The following is a 21,783-nucleotide window of genomic DNA, read 5'->3' as shown; positions in this document are numbered from 1 at the left end:
ACACATCTGATTTTATGGAGTCTAAGAAGGATAAAATACTCTGGGCTCTTGTCTTTGATTTCACACTTCTCACATTTAGTGTTGAGAAGGTGAGAACCATTAAAAGCATAAAGGAAAGTAGGTATGTCATTTTCGTTTTTCTAAGTTATCAAAACAAATTACACACAGGTTATTTCTTGGGAAACTAGCTCTTCCTTCATTTCTTTAGGTGAAAAGTGAGTAGGGTGATCTATATTTCCTTTTCGGACTCTCGGTGTTGGCCTCTGACGCAATGTTGCATTCAACTTTGAGTCCCTGGGGGTTGATTGCAGAGCTGAAGTTAAAAAGGAGACCTCATTTGGTGAGTCGGAGGGGAAGACTCTAGGTTCTTCCACTGAAGAACTGTCTGAAAGGGACCTAACCCTTCCCCTCTTCTCTGATACAACTGGGGAATCAGAGGCTCAGATGCCGTCCTCTTCGGCTGTTGACCTTCGGGGAGGTGAGTATCTTCACTAGACTCACCTGTCTGCTCTTCCTCCTCATTTAGCGTAGCTCCACCCTCTGCCTGTGAATTCTCACAGACTTCAACACTGAGTGGTGAGGCCTCTACAGGCCCCTCCCCTTTTTGCTCCTCACTTCCAATCCAAGCTTTTGGCGGGAAGTTTGAATTTATTGGGTCAACCTCTTCACTTTGTTTACCAACTGCCACCTTTGGTCCTTCTCTTTGTTGGCTTGACTGTGGCTTTACCGTCTTTAATTTGTTGGCAAAAGATTTAGGGCAATCTCTGAAGAGGTGATTTAATTCTCCACAGAGATTACATTTCCTGCCATTTGGACACTCTCCAAAAGTTTGCCCAATTTCTCTGCTCTTCCCACATAACACCTTGGTACAAGCCTCAACCAGGTGCCCATGCTCACCACACTTGCGGCAGAACTTGGGCTGCCCCTGGTAGTGGATGTAACCTCGGTTTTCAAGGTGGCCAGAGTGTCGCCCAACCGCTGCACTGAGCACTCTTCAGCCCTTTTAAATGGTATAACTTTGCACTCCCGCACGCTCCAGCAAGCACCATTCAAGCAACAACTTTGCACTCCAGCTTCGAACATCGGCACAGTCGCAACAAGTAAGGCGACTCTACTCAGAGAAGTCACTCTGCACAGTAAGAAGATTTCTTTTGCACAGACAGAAAGGGCTTCACCCGCAAAGGTAAAGCCTGCCAAAAATAGAAACAACTCATTAGTGCTGCTCTCCACAGAAATCTTTAGTAAAAGGCGAAAGACTTGTACGTTATGAAGAGAAACCAGAGTACGATTATCCGTCACTGCGGGAGCAGGGCATCAGGCTAGTTGGCATAGCCACCTTCCCCATGGTGAGCTTTGCTTGGTTGAGACGCTTGCTCCCCCCCCCCTTGCTCCTCGGCTGATCAACTAGGAACAATCGGGCCCTATTCGATGGCTGCCTTGTCTTTTACTCTGTGCAAAAGACAAGGCAGCAACAAAAACACCACGAGAATCCCGTATTGAGGCTTTGTTCTGATTGCTCATTCAGTGTCGCGTTTCTTTCAAGCAATTCTCCCGGTTAGCCCACACTCGGCTCGCTCCCATAGCCGTGTTAAAGTCTACTTCGCATTCACTCTCTTTTCTCAGCAGACTCTTGGGATTTTATCTATAAAATGAATTCCTTCACTCAAACTATGTGAAAACTGCTTTGTCCTTAATATTTACCATGTCTAGAAAGATTTAAACAAAAAAAACAACGTTGTACTTTGCAGTAAAAGAAAGAGCAAATCTAAAGTTTCAGGAATCCGAGAATAAGCTTACTTTCATGAGTTCTTCACGATTTCGGATTTTGCTATGAAATGAATTCCTTCACTCAAACTAAATTAAAACTGCTAAACCGCTAATCTGTTATATGTAAGGCAGATGTCAAATTCACCGAAATAGGATCAAAGGGTATTCGGCCAATCGAGCTGTAGCAGCTTCGGTAAAAGAGTATAAGTTGAAGAGTTTGTGAATAAAGGTGTGCGCACACATAGTGTGCTGTAAGAAAATAGGCAGGGAGCAATGCCGGCTGGGGTATATGTTCTTGTATGTTGTCTGACTGTTTGATTTGAATGTGTTGTGTAAGTGTCCTGTTGAATGTTACATGTTTGGGCTTTGACACTTCACTGTGGTTGTTAACTGTGTGGTGTGTCCTGAAATGTTATATGTTTGGGCTGTGTGACATGCTTAATGCTTGTCAGTAGCTACCCACTTATTCATATATAGCAACTGACAACATAAGAAGTACGGACATACTTTGATAGTAGTTGTAGAAGTATCCTTATTGATAATAGATCACTAATTCATAGTGATAGAACAGTAGATGAACAGGTGTTTGCACATGTCTCACGGAAATAAAATGGGTGTATGATTGCTGACGGCAGAGCAATACTGCCAAACTTATGAGTTCTTGTGGCAAACTTGATTCAGTGTCTTGACGTGTATACGCTGTTTCGCTGACTTGATTGTCACAAGAAACAAAGTGTGTTTGATAAGATCCGACCATTTTATTACGGGAGGATCAGTATGTATGGATTCTGATGTGACTGATAAACCCATTCGTATCTTAAGCATAATCTAATACGTGAGACAACGCCCTGGCACACGATAAAAAAAAAAAAAGAGAGAGAGCGGTTTTGTGTCCCCACAGTCCATAATGTAGAAAAGAGAGAAAAAAGCCTTTCTGATTTGGTGTGTGTGCTCATAGTGCAGAGTGTAGAGAAAAGAAAACCGTTTTGGTGTCACGGGTGTTGTGACTTACACACACACATTTCTAAATTGAGAAAGGAAATTATTTTAGAGGAAGCACTAGAGTTTAGATCCCACATTTGTTGATAGGCATTCATTTATTTCCTCACTTCTGATGAAGTTTCAACAATAAACAACAAACTTTGTATTATGAGAAAGAACCAGACTCATTCTTCAGGAATCCGAAAATAAGCTCTATTTTATGAGTTATGCACGAATTCGGATTCTCCTATAAAAAGAATTCATTAACTCAAACCAAGTTAAGACTGCTTTGTCCTTCATATTTATTCATGTCTAATCAAGTTTCAACGATAAACAACGTTGTACTTTGTAGAATGAGAAAGAACTTCTTCAGCAATAAGCATCTCTCGACATATGACGAAATACAGATTTTGCTATAAAATTAATTCCTTCTATCAGCCTGACTTAAAACTGTTTGTCCTCCTTATTTATCCACTTCAAATCAAGTTTCAACAATTAAAAAAAATTTGTAGTTTGAGAAAGAACAACTTAATCTTCAGCAATCAGTATAAAAAGAGGTGCAAATGCCAACCATACATACCTAAAAGGTGGAGCGGAAGTATTCAGCTGCAAGTAGGAGTGAATGTTTGACCATAATTTGTAAAAAGCGGGTAAGAAAAGGTTCGAATGCCCGACTATATATTAACAAAAGCGGGAGGAGAGGTCTTCGGATGAGAGTGGGTGAGAATTTCCAACCATAATCTATAAAATACGGTGAAAAAAAATATGTGAATGCCTCATAGAACACTAAAAGCGGAAGTGTTCGGCTGCAAGAAGGTGTGAATGTCCGACTATATTTGGTGAAAAGCAGGTGAAGCAAGGTCTGAATGCCCAACCTTACATCATCAAAAGCGAGATCAGAGGTGTTTGGCTGCAAGAAGGCCATAGTTTGCCAAAAGCGGGTAAGGTGCGAATGACCGACTAAATATCAACAAAAGTGGGGCGGAGGTCTTCGGATGCAAGTGGGTGTGAATATCCCACCATAAAAGTATGGTGGAGTGGAAGCTGTGAATGGCCGACCATAGTAAAAGGCGGGTGAGAGAAGGTGCGAATGTAAAACCATACATAATCAAAACAGGGAGCGGAGGTGTTCCGCTGTAAGACGGTGTGAATGTCCGACCATAGATGGTAAAAAGCGGGTAAGAAAAGGTTAAATTACCCGACTGTACACAATCAAAAGAGGGAGCGGAGTTGTTCAGCTAAGAGAAGGTGTGAAAGTCCGACCTTGGTTTGTAAAAAGTGGGTAAGAAAAGGTTCGTATGCCCGAATATACACCATCAAAAGCGGAAGCGGAGGTGTTCGGCTGCAAGATATTGTGAACGTCCGACCAAAGTTTGTAAAAAGCAGTTAAGAAAAGGTTCGAATATCTAACCAAACATAATCAAAAGCGGGAGCAGAGCTGTTCGACTGCAAGTAGGTCTGAATGTCAGAGAATAATTTGCAAAAAGCTGATGAGAAAGGGTGAGAATGCCCGACTATACACCATCAAATGCGGTAGCGGAGTTGTTCGGCTGTGAGTAGGTGTGAATCTCCAACCATAATTGCTGAAAAATGTGTTAGAAAAGGTAAAAATGCCGGTCCATACATAATCAAAATCGGGAGAGGTGATGTTCAGCTGCAAGAAGGTCTAAATGTCCATCAATAATTGCTAGAAAACATGAAAGAAAATTTTCGAAAATCAAACCACACATGATCATAAGTGGGAGAGGAGGTGTTCAGCTGCAAGAAGGTGTGAATGTCCACCCATAACACCTGAAAAATGGGTAAAAAAAAGGTGCGAATGCCCAACCATACATCATCAAAAGCAGGAGTGCATGTGTTCGGCTACAAGAAGGTGTGAACGTCCAACCAAAGTTTGTAAAAAGCAGTTAAGAAAAGGTTTGAATATCCAACCATACATAATCAAAAGCGGGAGCAGAGCTTTTCGACTGCAAGTAGGTGTGAATGTCAGATCATAATTTGCAAAAAGCTGATGAGAAAGGGTGAGAATGCCCGACTATACACCATCAAATGCGGGAGCGGAGTTGTTCGGCTGTGAGTAGGTGTGAATCTCCGACCATAATTGCTGAAAAATGTGTTAGAAAAGGTAAGAATGCCGGTCCATACATCATCAAAAGCGAGAGAGGTTGTGTTCGGCTGCAAGTAGGTGTGAATGTCCAGCCATAATTACTCACAAACGGGTAAGAAAAGGTAGTATTGCCAGACCATATATGATCAAAACAGGGAGCGGAGGTGGTTCAGCTGCAAGAAGGTTTGAATGTCCAACTAAAGTTCAAATATATTAACAAAAGCGGGAGGAGAAGTCTTCGGATGAGAGTGGTTGAAAATTTCCAACCATAATGTATAAAATGCGGTGAAAAAAAGGTGTGATAGAACACTAAAAGGTGGAGCGGAAGTGTTCGGCTGCAAGAAGGTGTGAATGTCCGACTATATTTGGTGAAAAGGAGGTGAAGCAAGGTCTGAATGCCCAACCTTACATCATCAAAAGCGAGATCAGAGGTGTTTGGCTGGAAGAAGGCCATAGTTTGCCAAAAGCGGGTAAGGTGCGAATGTCCGACTAAATATCAACAAAATTTGGGGCGGAGGTCTTCGGATGCAAGTGGGTGTGAATGTCCGACTATATTTGGTGAAAAGCAGGTGAAGCAAGGTCTGAATGCCCAACCTTACATCATCAAAAGCGAGATCAGAGGTGTTTGGCTGCAAGAAGGCCATAGTTTGCCAAAAGCGGGTAAGGTGCGAATGACCGACTAAATATCAACAAAAGTGGGGGCGGAGGTCTTCGGATGCAAGTGGGTGTGAATATCCCACCATACAAGTATGGTGGAGAGGAAGCTGTGAATGGCCGACCATAGTAAAAGGCGGGTGAGAGAAGGTGCGAATGTCAAACCATACATAATCAAAACAGGGAGCGGAGGTGTTCTGCTGTAAGAAGGTGTGAATGTCCAACCATAGTTGGTAAAAAGCGGGTAAGAAAAGGTTAAAATACCCGACTGTACACAATCAATAGCGGGAGCGGAGTTGTTCGGCTCCTAAAAGGTGTGAAAGTCCGACCATGGTTTGTAAATAGCGGGTAAGAAAAGGTGCGAATGCCCGACAATGTATGATCAAAAGAGGGAGTGGAGGTTTTCGGCTGCAAGAAGGTCTGAATGTCCAACCATAATTTGTAAAAAACGGGGAAGAAAAGGCTCGAAAGCCCGACTATACACCATCAAAAGTGGGAGCGGAGGTGTTCAGCTGCAAGACGGTCTGAATGTCCATCAATAATTGCTAGAAAACATGAAAGAAAATTTTCGAATATCAAACTGCACATGATCATAGGCGGGAGAGGAGGTGTTCAGCTGCAAGAAGGTGTGAATGTCTACCCATAATTACTGAAAAATGGGTAAGAAAAGGTGCGAATGCCTAACCATACATCATCAAAAGAGGGAGCGGAGGTGTTCCGCTGTAAGACGGTGTGAATGTCCGACCATAGATGGTAAAGAGCGGGTAAGAAAAGGTTAAATTACCCGACTGTACACAATCAAAAGAGGGAGCGGAGTTGTTCAGCTAAGAGAAGGTGTGAAAGTCCGACCTTGGTTTGTAAAAAGCGGGTAAGAAAAGGTTCGTATGCCCGAATATACACCATCAAAAGCGGAAGCGGAGGTGTTCGGCTGCAAGATATTGTGAACGTCCGACCAAAGTTTGTAAAAAGCAGTTAAGAAAAGGTTCAAATATCTAACCAAACATAATCAAAAGCGGGAGCAGAGCTGTTCGACTGGAAGTAGGTGTGAATGTCAGATCATAATTTGCAAAAAGCTGATGAGAAAGGGTGAGAATGCCCGACTATACACCATCAAATGCGGTAGCGGAGTTATTTGGCTGTGAGTAGTTGTGAATCTCCAACCATAATTGCTGAAAAATGTGTTAGAAAAGGTAAAAATGCCGGTCCATACATCATCAAAATCGGGAGAGGTGGTGTTCAGCTGCAAGAAGGTCTAAATGTCCATCAATAATTGCTAGAAAACATGAAAGAAAATTTTCGAAAATCAAACCACACATGATCATAAGTGGGAGAGGAGGTGTTCAGCTGCAAGAAGGTGTGAATGTCCACCCATAATACCTGAAAAATGGGTAAAAAAAAGGTGCGAATGCCCAACCATACATCATCAAAAGCAGGAGTGCATGTGTTCGGCTACAAGAAGGTGTGAACGTCCGACCAAAGTTTGTAAAAAGCAGTTAAGAAAAGGTTCGAATATCCAACCAAACATAATCAAAAGCGGGAGCAGAGCTGTTCGACTGCAAGTAGGTGTGAATGTCAGATCATAATTTGCAAAAAGCTGATGAGAAAGGGTGAGAATGCCCGACTATACACCATCAAATGCGGGAGCGGAGTTGTTCGGCTGTGAGTAGGTGTGAATCTCCGACCATAATTGCTGAAAAATGTGTTAAAAAAGGTAAGAATGCCGGTCCATACATCATCAAAAGCGAGAGAGGTTGTGTTCGGCTGCAAGTAGGTGTGACTGTTCGACTAAAGTTTGTAAAAAGTGGGTAAGACAAGGTGCGTATGCCTGACAATGTATGATCAAAAGCGGGAGCGGAGGTGTTTGGCTGCAAGAAGGCCATAGTTTGCCAAAAGCGGGTAAGGTGCGAATGTCCGACTAAATATCAACAAAATTTGGGGCAGAGGTCTTCGGATGCAAGTGGGTGTGAATATCCAACCATACAAGTATGGTGGAGAGGAAGCTGTGAATAGCCGACCATAGTTTGGAAAAAGCGGGTAAGAAAAGGTTTGAATACCCTGAACATACACCATCAAAAGAGGGAGCGGAGGTGTTCCGCTGTACGAAGGTGTGAATGTCCGACCATAGTTGGTAAAAAGCGGGTAAGAAAAGGTTAAAATACCCGACTGTACACAATCAATAGCGGGAGCGGATGTGTTCGGCTACAAGAAGGTGTGAAAGTCCAACCATGGTTTGTAAAAAGCGGATAAGAAAAGGTGCGAATGTCCGACAATGTATGATCAAAAGAGAGAGCGGAGGTTTTCGGATACAAGAAGGTTTGAATGTCCCACCATAGTTTGTAAAAAGCGGGTAAGAAAAGGTTCGAATGCCCGAACATACACCATCAAAAGAGGGAGCGGAGGTGTTCCGCTGTAAGAAGGTATGAATGTCAGACCATAGTTGCTAAAAAGCGGGTAAGAAAAGGTTAAAATACCCGACTGTACACAATCAATAGCGGGAGCGGAGTTGTTCGGCTACTAAAAGGTGTGAAAGTCCGACCCTGGTTTGTAAAAAGCGGGTAAGAAAAGGTTCGAATGCCCGAACATACACCATCAAAAGAGGGAGCGGAGGTGTTCCGCTGTAAGACGGTGTGAATGTCCGATCATAGTTGGTAAAAAGCGGGTAAGAAAAGGTTAAAATACCCGACTGTACACAATCAAAAGAGGGAGCGGAGTTGTTCAGCTAAGAGAAGGTGTGAAAGTCCGACCATGGTTTGTAAAAAGCGGGTAAGAAAAGGTTCGTATGCCCGAATATACACTATCAAAACCGGAAGCGTAGGTGTTCCGCTACAAGAAGGTGTGAACGTCCGACCAAAGTTTGTAAAAAAGCAGTTAAGAAAAGGTTCGAATATCTAACCAAACATAATCAAAAGCGGGAGCAGAGCTGTTCGACTGCAAGTAGGTCTGAATGTCAGAGAATAATTTGCAAAAAGCTGATGAGAAAGGGTGAGAAATCCCGACTATACACCATCAAATGCGGTAGCGGAGTTGTTCGGCTATGAGTAGGTGTGATTCTCCAACCATAATTGCTGAAAAATGTGTTAGAAAAGGTAAGAATGCCGGTCCATACATCATCAAAAGCGGGAGAGGTGGTGTTCGGCTGCAAGTAGGTGTGAATGTCCATTAATAATTGCTTTAAAACATGAAAGAAAATTTTCGAATATCAAACCTTACATGATCATTAGCGGGAGAGGAGGTGTTCAGCTGCAAGAAGGTGTGAATGTCCAGCCATAATTACTCACAAACGGGTAAGAAAAGGTACTATTGCCAGACCATATATGATCAAAACAGGGAGCGGAGGTGGTTCAGCTGCAAGAAGGTTTGAATGTCCGACTAAAGTTTGTAAAAAGCGGGTAAGACAAGGTGTGAATGCCCGACAATGTATGATCAAAAGAGGAGCGGAGGTTTTCGGCTGCAAGAAGGTCTGAATGTCCACCCATAATTACTGAAAAATGGGTAAGAAAAGGTGCGAAAGCCCAACCGCACATGATCATAAGTGGATGAGAAGGTGTTCGACTGCAAGTAGGTGTGAATGTAAGATCATAATTTTTAAAAAGCGGGTAAGAAAAGGTAAGTATGCCCGACCATAAATTATCAAAAGCGGCAGCAGAGTTTCGACTGGTATTTATCAATGTCTAGATAGATTTCAACAAAAAACAACGTTGTACTTTGCAATAAAAGAAAGTGCAAATCAATAGTTTTAGGAATCCGAGAATAAGCTTATTTTCATGAGTTCTGCACGATTTCGGATTTTATGTATAAAATGAATTTCTTCACGCAAACTAAGTTAACACTGCTTTGTCCTTCATATGTACCCATTTCTACATATATTTCAAGCATAAACTTCCTCATATTACCCTGAATGAGAAAGAGCCACACTTGTGATTAAGCCATACCTCCCTTTTGAGGAGTTCTGCATGATTTGGGATTTTATCTATGAAATTAATTCCTTCACTCAAACTATGTTAAAACGGCTTTTACCTTCATATTTATCAATGTCTTGATAGATTTAAACAAAAAAACAACGTTGTACTTTGCAATAAAAGAAAGAGCAAATCAAAAGTTTTAGGAATCCGAGAATAAGCTTATTTTCATGTGTTCTGCACGATTTCGGATTTTATGTATAAAATGAATTCATTCACTCAAACCAAGATAAAACTGCTTTTTCCTTCATATTTATCAATGTCTAGATCGACTTCAACAAAGAACAACATTGTATTTTGCAGTAGAAGAAAGAGCAACACTGAAGGATCAGGAATCCGAGAATAAGCTTCTTTTCATACGTTCTGCATGATTTGGGATTTTATGTATAAAATGAATTCCTTCACTCAAACTAAGTTAACACTGCTTTGTCCTTCATATGTACCCATTTCTACATATATTTCAAGCATAAACTTCCTCATACTACCCTGAATGAGAAAGAACCACACTTGTGATTAAGCCATACGCCCCTTTTGAGGAGTTCTGCATGATTTGGGATTTTATCTATAAAATCAATTCCTTCACTCAAACTATGTTAAAACGGCTTTTACCTTCATATTTATCAATGTCTCGATAGATTTAAACAAAAAAACAACGTTGTACTTTGCAGTAAAAGAAAGAGCCAATCAAAAGTTTTAGGAATCCGAGAATAAGCTTATTTTCATGAGTTCTGCACGATTTCGGATTTTATGTATAAAATGAATTCATTCACTCAAACCAAGTTAAAACTGCTTTTTCCTTCATATTTATCAATGTCTAGATCGACTTCAACAAAGAACAACATTGTATTTTGCAGTAGAAGAAAGAGCAACACTGAAGGATCAGGAATCCGAGAATAAGCTTATTTTCTTATGGGCAAGTGGGAACTGCTTTGTCCTTCATATTTATCAATGTGTAGATGGATTTCAACTTCTTCTACTGCAAAGTCCAATGTTTTTCTTTGTTGAAGTCGATCTAGACATTGATGAATATGGAAGGACAAAGCAGTTTTAACTTGGTTTGAGCAAAGCAATTCATTTTATAGCAAAATCCGAAATCGTGCAGAACGCATGAAAGCAGGCTTATACTCGGATTCCTGAAACTTTAGATTTGCTCTTTCTTTTACTGCAAAGTACAACGTTGTTTTTTTGTTTAAATATTTCTAGACATGGTAAATATGAAGGACAAATCAGTTTTAACATGGTTTGAGTGAAGTAATGCATTTTATAAGCAAAATCCCAAATCATGCAGAACTCACGAAATGCTTTTTCTCGCTTTTCACTGCTTTTTACAAACTTTGGTCGGACGTTCACACCTTCTTGCATCCGAACACCTCCGCTTCCGCTTTTGATGATGTATATTCGGGCATTCGAACCTTTTCTTACCCGCTTTTTACAAACCATTGTCGGACTTTCACACCTTCTTGCAGCCGAACACCACCTCTCCCGCTTTTGATGATGTATGGTCCAGTATTCTTACCTTTTCTAACACATTTTTCAGCAATTATGGTCGGACATTCACACCTACTCACAGCTGGACACCTCCGCTCCCGCTTTTGATCATACAATGTCGGGACATCGCTCCTTGTCTTACCTGCTTTTTACAAACTTTAGTCGAACATTCACACCTTCTTGCAGCTGAACACCTCCGCTCCCGCTTTTGATGATGTATAGTCGGGCTTTCGAGCCTTTTCTTACCCGGTTTTTACAAATTATGGTTGGACATTCAGACCTTGCAGCCGAACACCTCCGCTCTCTCTTTTGATCATACATTGTTGGGCATTCGCACCTTGTCTTACCCGCTTTTTACAAACTATAGTCAGACATTCACACCTTGCAGCTGAACCTCCGCTCCCTGTTTTGATCATGTATGGTCTGGCAATACTACCTTATCTTCCCCCGTTTGTGAGTAATTATGGCTGGACATTCACACCTACTTGCAGTCGAACTGCTCTGCTCCCGCTTTTGATTATGTTTGGTTTGGATATTAAAACCTTTTCTTAACTGATTTTTACAAACCATGGTCGGACTTTCACACCTTCTTGTAGCCGAACAACTCCGCTCCCGCTATTGATTGTGTACAGTCGGGTATTTTAACCTTTTCTTACCTGCTTTTTACCAACTATGGTCGGACATTCACACCGTCTTACAGCGGAACACCTCCGCTCCCGCTTTTTATGGTGTATAGTCGGGCATTCGAACCTTTTCTTACCCGCTATTTACAAACTATGGTAGGACATTCAAACCTTCGTGTATCCGAAAACCTCCGCTCTCTCTTTTGATCATACATTGTCGGACATTCGCACCTTATCTTACCTACTTTTTACAAACCATGGTCGGACTGTCACACCTTCTTGTAGCCGAACACATCCGCTCCCGCTATTGATTGTGTACAGTCGGGTATTTTAACCTTTTCTTACCCGCTTTTTACCAAGTATGGTCGGACACCTCCGTACAGCGGAACACCTCCGCTCCCTCTTTTGATGGTGTATGTTCGGGAATTCAAACCTTTTCTTACCCGCTTTTTCCAAACTATGGTCGGCTATTCACAGCTTCCTCTCCACCATACTTGTATGGTGGGATATTCACACCCACTTGCATCCGAAAACCTCCGCCCCAATTTTGTTGATATTTAGTCGGACGTTCGCACCTTACCCGCTTTTGGCAAACTATGGCCTTCTTCCAGCCAAACACCTCTGATCTCGCTTTTGATGATGTAAGGTTGGGCATTCAGACCTTGCTTCACCTGCTTTTCACCAAATATAGTCGGACATTCACACCTTCTTGCAGCCGAACACTTCCGCTCCACCTTTTAGTGTTCTATCACACTTTTTTTTCACCGCATTTTATACATTATGGTTGGAAATTTTCAACCACTTTCATCCGAAGACCTCTCCTCCCACTTTTGTTAATATATTTGAACTTTAGTTTGACATTCAAACCTTCTTGCAGCTGAACCACCTCCGCTCCCTGTTTTGATCATATATGGTCTGGCAATACTACCTTTTCTTACCCGTTTGTGAGTAATTATGGCTGGACATTCACACCTACTTGCAGCCGAACACAACCTCTCTTGCTTTTGATGATGTATGGACCGGCATTTTTACCTTTTCTAACACATTTTTCAGCAATTATGGTCGGAGATTCACACCTACTCACAGCCGAACAACTCCGCTCCCGCATTTGATGATGTATAGTCGGGCATTCTCACCCTTTCTCATCAGCTTTTTGCAAATTATGATCTGACATTCACACCTACTTGCAGTCGAACAGCTCTACTCCCGCTTTTGATTATGTTTGGTTGGATATTCGAACCTTTTCTTAACTTCTTTTTACATATTTTGGTTGGACGTTCACACCTTCTTGTAGCCGAACACTTCCACTCCTGCTTTTGATGATGTATGGTTGGGCATTCACACCTTTTTTTTGCCCATTTTTCAGGAATTATGGGTGGACATTCACACCTTGCAGCTGAATACCTCCTATCCCACTTATGATCATGTGCGGTTTGATTTTCGAAAAGTTTCTTTCATGTTTTCTAGCAATTATTGATGGACATGTAGACCTTCTTGCAGCTGAACACCTCCGCTCCCGCTTTTGATCATACATTGTCAGGCATTCGCACCTTGTCTTACCCACTTTTTACAAACTTTAGTCGAACAGTCACACCTTTTTGCAGCCGAACACCACCTCTACCGCTTTTGATGATGTATGGTCCAGCATTCTTACCTTTTCTAACACATTCTTCAGCAATTATGGTCGGACATTCACACCTACTCAGAGCCGAACACCTCCGCTCCCGCATTTGATGGTCTATAGTCGGGCATTCTACAGCGGAAAAGACTCATTCTTATGTTTGGTTAGATATTCGAACCTTTTCTTAACTGCTTTTTACAAACTTTGGTCGGACGTTCACAATATCTTGCAGCCGAACACCTCCGCTTCCGCTTTTGATGGTGTATATTCGGGCATACGAACCTTTTCTTACCCGCTTTTTACAAACCAAGGTCGGACTTTCACACCTTCTCTTAGCTGAACAACTCCGCTCCCGCTATTGATTGTGTACAGTCGGGTATTTTAACCTTTTCTTACCCGCTTTTTACCAACTATGGTTGGACATTCACACCTTCTTACAGCAGAACACCTCCGCTCCCTGTTTTGATTATGTATGGTTTGACATTCGCACCTTCTCTCACCCGCCTTTTACTATGGTCGGCCATTCACAGCTTCTTCTCCACCATAATTGTATGGTGGGATATTCACACCCACCTGCATCCGAAGACCTCCGCCCCCACTTTTGTTGATATTTAGTCGGTCATTCGCACCTTACCCGCTTTTAGCAAACTATGGCCTTCTTGCAGCCAAACACCTCTGATCTCGCTTTTGATGATGTAAGGTTGGGCATTCAGACCTTGCTTCACCTGCTTTTCACCAAATATAGTCGGACATTCACACCCACTTGCAGCCGAACACTTCCGCTCCACCTTTTAGTGTTCTATCACACCTTTTTTTCACCGCATTTTATACATTATGGTTGGAAATTTTCAAACACTCTCATCCGAAGACCTCTCCTCCCGCTTTTGTTAATATATTTGAACTTTAGTTTGACATTCAAACCTTCTTGCAGCTGAACCACCTCCGCTCCCTGTTTTGATCATATATGGTCTGGCTACTACCTTTTCTTACCCGTTTGTGAGTAATTATGGCTGGACATTCACACCTACTTGCAGTCGAACACAACCTCTCTCGCTTTTGATGATGTATGGACCGGCATTCTTACCTTTTCTAACACATTTTTCAGCAATTATGGTCGGATATTCACACCTACTCACAGCCGAACAACTCCGCTCCCGCATTTGATGGTGTATAGTCGGGCATTCTCACCCTTTCCCATCAGCTTTTTGCAAATTATGATCTGACATTCACACCTACTTGCATTCGAACAGCTCTGCTCCCGCTTTTGATTATGTATGTTTGGATATTCGAACCTTTTCTTAACTGCTTTTTACAAACTTTGGTTGGACGTTCACACCTTCTTGTAGGCGCACACATGCACTCTTGCTTTTGATGATGTATGGTTGGGCATTCGCACCTTTTTTTTTACCCATTTTTCAGGTATTATGGGTGGACATTCACACCTTCTTGCAGCTGAACACCTCCTCTCCCACTTATGATCATGTGTGGTTTGATTTTCGAAAATTTTCTTTCATGTTTTCTAGCAATTATTGATGGACATTTAGACCTTCTTGCAGCTGAACACCACCTCTCCCGATTTTGATTATGTATGGACCGGCAATTTTACCTTTTCTAACACATTTTTCAGCAATTATGGTTGCAGATTCACACCTACTCACAGCCGAACAACTCCGCTACCGCATTTGATGGTGTATAGTCGGGCATTCTCACCCTTTCTCATCAGCTTTTTGCAAATTATGATCTGACATTCACACCTACTTGCAGTCGAACAGTTCTGCTCCCGCTTTTTATTATGTATGGTTGGATATTCGAACCTTTTCTTAACTGCTTTTTACAAACTTTGGTTGGACGTTCACACCTTCTTGTAGCCGAACACATGCACTCCTGCTTTTGATGATGTATGGTTGGGCATTCGCACCTTTTTTTTACCCATTTTTCAGGTATTATGGGTGGACATTCACACCTTCTTGCAGCTGAACACCTCCTCTCCCACTTATGATCATGTGTGGTTTGATTTTCGAAAATTTTCTTTCATGTTTTCTAGCAATTATTGATGGACATGTAGACCTTCTTGCAGCTGAACACCACCTCTCCCGATTTTGATGATGTATGGACCGGCATTTTTACCTTTTCTAACACATTTTTCAGCAATTATGGTTGGAGATTCACACCTACTCACAGCCGAACAACTCCGCTACCGCATTTGATGGTGTATAGTCGGGCATTCTCACCCTTTCTCATCAGCTTTTTGCAAATTATGAGCTGACATTCACACCTACTTCCAGTCGAACAGCTCTGCTCCCGCTTTTGATTATGTTTGGTTAGATATTCGAACCTTTTCTTAACTGCTTTTTACAAACTTTGGTCGGACGTTCACAATATCTTGCAGCCGAACACCTCCGCTTCCGCTTTTGATGGTGTATATTCGGGCATACGAACCTTTTCTTACCTGCTTTTTACAAACCAAGGTCGGACTTTCACACCTTCTCTTAGCTGAACAACTCCGCTCCCTCTTTTGATTGTGTACAGTCGGGTAATTTAACCTTTTCTTACCCGCTCTTTACCATCTATGGTCGGACATTCACACCGTCTTACAGCGGAACACCTCCGCTCCCTCTTTTGATGATGTATGGTTAGGCTTTCGCACCTTTTCTTACCCATTTTTCAGTAATTATGGGTAGACATTCACACCTTCTTGCAGCTGAACACCTCCTCTCCCGCTTATGATCATGTGCAGTTTGATATTCGAAAATTTTCTTTCATGTTTTCTAGCAATTATTGATGGACATTCAGACCGTCTTGCAGCTGAACACCTCCGCTCCCACTTTTGATGGTGTATAGTCGGGCTTTCGAGCCTTTTCTTCCCCGGTTTTTACAAATTATGGTTGGACATTCAGACCTTCTTGCAGCCGAAAACCTCCACTCCCTCTTTTGATCATACATTGTCGGGCATTCGCACCTTTTCTTACCCGCTTTTTACAAACCAGGGTCGGACTTTCACACCTTTTAGTAGCCGAACAACTCCGCTCCCGCTATTGATTGTGTACAGTCGGGTATTTTAACCTTTTCTTACCCGCTTTTTACCAACTATGGTTGGACATTCACACCTTCTTACAGCAGAACACCTCCGCTCCCTGTTTTGATTATGTATGCTTTGACATTCGCACCTTCTCTCACCCGCCTTTTACTATGGTCGGCCATTCACAGCTTCCTCTCCACCATACTTGTATGGTGGGATATTCACACCCACTTGCATCCGAAGACCTCCGCCCCCACTTTTGTTGATATTTAGTCGGTCATTCGCACCTTACCCGCTTTTGGCAAACTATGGCCTTCTTGCAGCCAAACACCTCTGATCTCGCTTTTGATGATGTAAGGTTGGGCATTCAGGCCTTGCTTCACCTGCTTTTCACCAAATATAGTCGGACATTCACACCCACTTGCATCCGAAGATCTCCGCCCCAAATTTTGTTGATATTTAGTCGGACATTCGCACCTTACCCGCTTTTGGCAAACTATGGCCTTCTTGCAGCCAAACACCTCTGATCTCGCTTTTGATGATGTAAGGTTGGGCATTCAGACCTTACTTCACCTGCTTTTCACCAAATATAGTCGGACATTCACACCCACTTGCATCCGAAGACCTCCGCCCCAAATTTTGTTGATATTTAGTCGGACATTCGCACCTTACCCGCTTTTGGCAAACTATGGCCTTCTTGCAGCCAAACACCTCTGATCTCGCTTTTGATGATGTAAGGTTGGGCATTCAGACCTTGCTTCACCTGCTTTTCACCAAATATAGTCGGACATTCACACCTTCTTGCAGCCGAACACTTCCGCTCCACCTTTTAGTGTTCTATCACACCTTTTTTTCACCGCATTTTATACATTATGGTTGGAAATTATCAAACACTCTCATCCGAAGACCTCTCCTCCCGCTTTTGTTAATATATTTGAACTTTAGTCGGACATTCAAACCTTCTTGCAGCTGAACCACCTCCGCTCCCTGTTTTGATCATATATGGTCTGGCAATACTACCTTTTCTTACCCGTTTGTGAGTAATTATGGCTGGACATTCACACCTACTTGCAGCCGAACACAACCTCTCTCGCTTTTGATGATGTATGGACCGGCATTCTTACCTTTTCTAACACATTTTTCAGCAATTATGGTCGGAGATTCACACCTACTCACAGCCGAACAACTCCGCTCCCGCATTTGATGGTGTATAGTCGGGCATTCTCACCCTTTCTCATCAGCTTTTTGCAAATTATGATCTGACATTCACACCTACTTGCAGTCGAACAGCTCTGCTCCCGCTTTTGATTATGTATGGTTGGATATTCGAACCTTTTCTTAACTGCTTTTTACAAACTTTGGTTGGACGTTCACACCTTCTTGTAGCCGAACACATGCACTCCTGCTTTTGATGATGTATGGTTGGGCATTCGCACCTTTTTTTTACCCATTTTTCAGGTATTATGGGTGGACATTCACACCTTCTTGCAGCTGAACACCTCCTCTCCCACTTATGATCATGTGTGGTTTGATTTTCGAAAATTTTCTTTCATGTTTTCTAGCAATTATTGATGGACATTTAGACCTTCTTGCAGCTGAACACCACCTCTCCCGATTTTGATTATGTATAGACCGGCATTTTTACCTTTTCGAACACATTTCTAAATTGAGAAAGGAAATTATTTTAGAGGAAGCACTAGAGTTTAGATCCCACATTTGTTGATAGGCATTCATTTATTTCTTCACTTCTGATAAAAATGATAAGACTGACCTAAAGAATTGGAGGCCCATCACACTTTTAAACTTTGACTGTAAACTTTTTAGCAAGGTTTTAACGACACGGATGTCCTCTGTTTTAGAGGAGGTAATTCACCCAGACCAGGCTTGTGCCATCTCAGAGAGACAACTCACCGACAGCCTCGTACTGATTCGAGACATCATTGATTACGCTAGAGACAGAAACACCCGGCTTGTCATCTTAAATTTAGACTTTGAAAAAGCTTTTGATCGGGTCTCTCATCAATATCTCTTTCAGGTGTTGCAGCCATCGAATAGGGCCCGATTGTTCCTACTTGGTGAGATTTGCTTGGTTGAGACGCTTGCTCCCCCCCCTTGCTCCTTGGCTGACCAAGTAGGAACAATCGGGCCCTATTCGATGGCTGCCTTGTCTTTTACTCTGTGCAAAAGACAAGGCAGCCACAAACACCACGGGAACACCGTATTGAGGCTTTGTTCTGACCACTCATTCGGTGTCGCGTTTCTTTCAAGCAATTCTCCCGGTTAGCCCACACTCGGCTCGCTCCCAGAGCTGTGTTAAAGTCTACTTCGCATTCACTCTCTTTTCTCAGCAGATTAAAAGAAAGTTTCATCTTGGGCTCCCTGAAACTTCCATCCTGCACCGCTGTTTGCTTTTTCACAAGAGCAGAGAAGAGCGCACCGTTCCCAGCGGCACTGCAGTACTGGGTCGATGCTTGGAGTGAACGGAGCAAGCTTCTTTTTCAACTCCTATTCTTAAAAATCCATTTAATATGTAGTCCTCGTATAGAGGACATATTAAACTGATAAGAACAGATACTACACTTGATCTTAGCCAAAAGGCCGAGAAGCGATAACTGTCCACTGTTTCAGGTCCGAGGGCCCTTGCTGGCACAATGCGCACTTGTAGCAGTGTTCTTTTTATGGCCATAGGTGGCCAGAGTGTCACGTTGCACCTCCGCCCACCCGCTGCACTGAGCACTCTTCAGCCCTTTTAAATGGTATAACTTTGCACTCCCGCATGCTCCAGCAAGCACCATTCAAGCAACAACTTTGCACTCCAGCTTCGAACATCGGCACAATCGCAACAAGTAAGGCGACTCTACTCAGAGAAGTCACTCTGCACAGTAACAAGATTTCTTTTGCACAGACAGAAAGGGCTTCACCCGCAAAGGTAAAGCCTGCCAAAAATAGAAACAACTCATTAGTGCTGCTCTCCACGAAAGTCTTTAGTAAAAGGCGAAAGACTTGTATGTTATGAAGAGAAACCAGAGTACGATTATCCGTCACTGCGGGAGCAGGGCATCAGGCTAGTTGCCATAGCCACCTTCCCCATGGTGAGCGTTGCTTGGTTGAAACGCTTGCCCCTGTGCAAAAGACAAGGCAGCAACAAAAACACCACGGGAATCCCGTATTGAGGCTTTGTTCTGACCGCTCATTCGGTGTCGCGTTTCTTTCAAGCAATTCTCCCGGTTAGCCCACACTCGGCTCGCTCCCAGAGCCGTGTTAAAGTCTACTTCGCATTCACTCTCTTTTCTCAGCAGACTCTTGGGATTTTATCTATAAAATGAATTCCTTCACTCAAACTATGTTAAAACTGCTTTGTCCTTCATATTTACCATGTCTAGAAAGATTTAAACAAAAAAAAAAAACAACGTTGTACTTTGCAGTAAAAGAAAGAGCAAATCTAAAGTTTCAGGAATCCGAGAATAAGCTTACTTTCATGAGTTCTTCACGATTTCGGATTTTGCTATAAAATGAATTCCTTCACTCAAACTAAATTAAAACTGCTAAACCGCTAATCTGTTACATGTAAGGCAGATGTCAAATTCACCGAAATAGGATCTAAGGGTATTCGGCCAATCGAGCTGTAGCAGCTTTGGTAAAAGAGTATAAGTTGAAGAGTTTGTGAATAAAGGTGTGCGCACACATAGTGAGCTGTAGGAAAATAGGCAGGGAGCAATGCCGGCTGGGGTATATGTTCTTGTATGTTGTCTGACTGTTTGATTTGAATGTGTTGTGTAAGTGTCCTGTTGAATGTTACATGTTTGGGCTTTGACACTTCACTGTGGTTGTTAACTGTGTGGTGTGTCCTGAAATGTTATATGTTTGGGCTGTGTGACATGCTTAATGCTTGTCAGTAGCTACCCACTTATTCATATATAGCAACTGACAACATAAGAAGTCTGGACATACTTTGATAGTAGTTGTAGAAGTATCCTTATTGATAATAGATAAACTAATTCATAGTGATAGAACAGTAGATGAACAGGTGCCTGCACATGTCTCACGAAAATAAAATGGGTGTATGATTGCTGACGGCAGAGCAATACTGCCAAACTTATGAGTTCTTGTGGCAAACTTGATTCAGTGTCTTGACGTGTATCTGTGTTTCGCTGACTTGATTGTCACAAGAAACAAAGTGTGTTTGATTAGATCCGACCATTTTATTACGGGAGGATCAGTATGTATGGATTCTGATGTGACTGATAAACCCATTCGTATCGTAAGCATAATCTAATACGTGAGACAACGCCCTGGCACACAATCAAAAAAAAAAAAAGTGAGAGCGGTTTTGTGTCCCCACAGTCCATAATGTAGAAAAGAGAGAAAAAAGCCTTTCTGATTTGGTGTGTGTGCTCACAGTGCAGAGTGTAGAGAAAAGAGAGAAAAGAAAGCCGTTTTGGTGTCACGGGTGTTGTGACTTACACACACACATTTCTAAATTGAGAAAGGAAATTATTTTAGAGGAAGCACTAGAGTTTAGATCCCACATTTGTTGATAGGCATTCATTTATTTCTTCACTTCTGATGAAGTTTCAACAATAAACAACAAACTTTGTATTATGAGAAAGAACCAGACTCATTCTTCAGGAATCCGAAAATAAGCTCTATTTTACGAGTTATGCACGAATTCGGATTCTCCTATAAAACGAATTCCTTAACTCTAACCAAGTTAAGACTGCTTTGTCCTTCATATTTATTCATGTCTAATCAAGTTTCAACGATAAACAACGTTGTACTTTGTAGAATGAGAAAGAACTTCTTCAGCAATAAGCATCTCACGACATATGACGAAATACAGATTTTGCTATAAAATTAATTCCTTCTATCAGCCTGACTTAAAACTGTTTGTCCTCCTTATTTATCCACTTCAAATCAAGTTTCAACAATTAAAAAAATGTTGTAGTTTGAGAAAAAACAACTTAATCTTAAGCAATCATTATAAAAAGAGGGTAAGAAAAGGTGCAAATGCCAACCATACATCACTAAAAGGTGGAGCGGAAGTATTCGGCTGCAAGTAGGTGTGAATGTTCGACCATAATTTGTAAAAAGCGGGTAAGAAAAGGTTCGAATGCCTGACTATATATTAACAAAAGTGGGAGGAGAGGTCTTCGGATGAGAGTGGGTGAGAATTTCCAACCATAATCTATAAAATGCGGTGAAAAAAAAGGTGTGAATACCCCATAGAACACTAAAAGGTGAAGCGGAAGTGTTCGGCTGCAAGAAGGTGTGAATGTCCGACTATATTTGGTGAAAAGCAGGTGAAGCAAGGTCTGAATGCCCAACCTTACATCATCAAAAGCGAGATCAGAGGTGTTTGGCTGCAAGAAGGCCATAGTTTGCCAAAAGCGGGTAAGGTGCGAATGACCGATTATACACCATCAACAAAAGTGGGGGCGGAGGTGTTCAGCTGCAAGAAGGTCTGAATGTCCAACAATAATTGCTAGAAAACATGAAAGAAACTTTTCGAAAATCAAACCGCACATGATCATAAGTGGGATAGGAGGTGTTCAGCTGCAAGGTGT

The 21,783-nt window shown here is 42.1% G+C and overlaps 3 non-coding genes across 3 annotated transcripts; all 3 read right to left on the bottom strand.

Moving 5' to 3' along the window:
* Positions 1-1,172: 1,172 nt before the first annotated feature.
* On the bottom strand, positions 1,173-1,286 carry LOC140274197 (U5 spliceosomal RNA). Its single transcript, XR_011908172.1, has one exon. It is a non-coding gene; the product is annotated as a U5 spliceosomal RNA (small nuclear RNA).
* Positions 1,287-18,645: 17,359 nt separating this feature from the next.
* On the bottom strand, positions 18,646-18,829 carry LOC140274179 (U2 spliceosomal RNA). The gene has a single exon (XR_011908155.1). It is a non-coding gene; the product is annotated as a U2 spliceosomal RNA (small nuclear RNA).
* Positions 18,830-19,137: 308 nt separating this feature from the next.
* Positions 19,138-19,251, bottom strand: LOC140274316 (U5 spliceosomal RNA). Its single transcript, XR_011908281.1, has one exon. It is a non-coding gene; the product is annotated as a U5 spliceosomal RNA (small nuclear RNA).
* Between the last annotated feature and the right edge of the window lie 2,532 nt (positions 19,252-21,783).

The sequence above is a fragment of the Leuresthes tenuis genome, unplaced genomic scaffold (assembly GCF_036924035.1).
Source record: "Leuresthes tenuis unplaced genomic scaffold, fLeuTen1.0.hap1 SCAF_17, whole genome shotgun sequence".
NCBI classification, from domain to species: domain Eukaryota; kingdom Metazoa; phylum Chordata; class Actinopteri; order Atheriniformes; family Atherinopsidae; genus Leuresthes; species Leuresthes tenuis.
Note: the sequence above shows the minus strand (reverse complement) of the source record. Positions and strands in the feature narration are given on the sequence as shown.